The 858-nt window shown below is 50.2% G+C and overlaps 1 protein-coding gene across 1 annotated transcript in view; it reads left to right on the top strand.

Moving 5' to 3' along the window:
- The window catches only part of Zan (zonadhesin), a 94,237-nt gene that overhangs the window by 13,919 nt on the left and 79,460 nt on the right, over positions 1–858 (top strand). The window lies entirely within an intron of this gene.

Below are 858 nucleotides of genomic sequence, written 5' to 3'. Positions count from 1 at the left end.
GGCAGGGGCTCTACCACTGAGCCACGCCCCCAGCCCCTCACTGGGGGGATTCTAGGCAGGGGCTCTACCACTGAGCCATGCCCTCAGCCCCTTACTGGTGATTTTAGCATAGTGTTCTACCACTAAGCTACAATCCCAACTCAGGACTGGCTGAATTTCCAGAGCTCAGTAGCTGTGCATAAATGGTGTCTAGAATCTAGGGTCAGGCAGCAGAGCGTGAGCCTGGGTATAGCATTGGCACGACCTTGGGAAAGATTATCTTGTTAAATCTGTTTCCATGGTTATAAGAATGTGTAAATAATGCTGGTAGTGGTGGCGCATGCCTTTGATTCCAGCACTCCCGAGACAGAGGCAGGCAAATCCCTGAGTTCAAGGCTACCTAGTTTAGAGAGCAAGTTCCAGGATGGCCAGGGATACACAGAGAAATCCTGTCTTGAAAAGCTAAAAAGCAAAAACAAGAGAGGGGGGTGAGGGAGAAAGGAGGAGGAGGAAGAGAGAAGGAGGAGGAAAAGGAAGAGGAGGAGGAGGAGGAGGAGGAAGCTCCACAAGATCCACCTTTTGATTTGTTTAGTTTTGAGATGCAGTTTCATATGTCTCAGACAGACCTTCAGCTGGTAATGTCGTTGAGGATGAACTTAAACTTCTCATCCTGCCTCTGTCTCCCATGTGCAGGGCTGATATGTGTCCAGTTACGCAGTACTTAGAATTTTGTGCACGTTTGACATGCCCTCTAGTAACTGAGCTATACCTAGCCCTTCTTCCCCTCCCGCTTCCCCTTTTTCCTCCCCTTCCTCCCCGCCATCCCCTTCCTCTTCCTCCTTTCCCCTCCTCCCCCTTCTCTTTCTTTTCTTCTCCTCC

The sequence above is a fragment of the Grammomys surdaster genome, unplaced genomic scaffold (genome assembly GCF_004785775.1).
Source record: "Grammomys surdaster isolate TR1022 unplaced genomic scaffold, NIH_TR_1.0 316, whole genome shotgun sequence".
In the NCBI taxonomy this organism is placed as follows: domain Eukaryota; kingdom Metazoa; phylum Chordata; class Mammalia; order Rodentia; family Muridae; genus Grammomys; species Grammomys surdaster.
The sequence above is the reverse complement of the archived record's forward strand: the minus strand, read 5'-3'. Positions and strand labels throughout refer to the sequence as shown.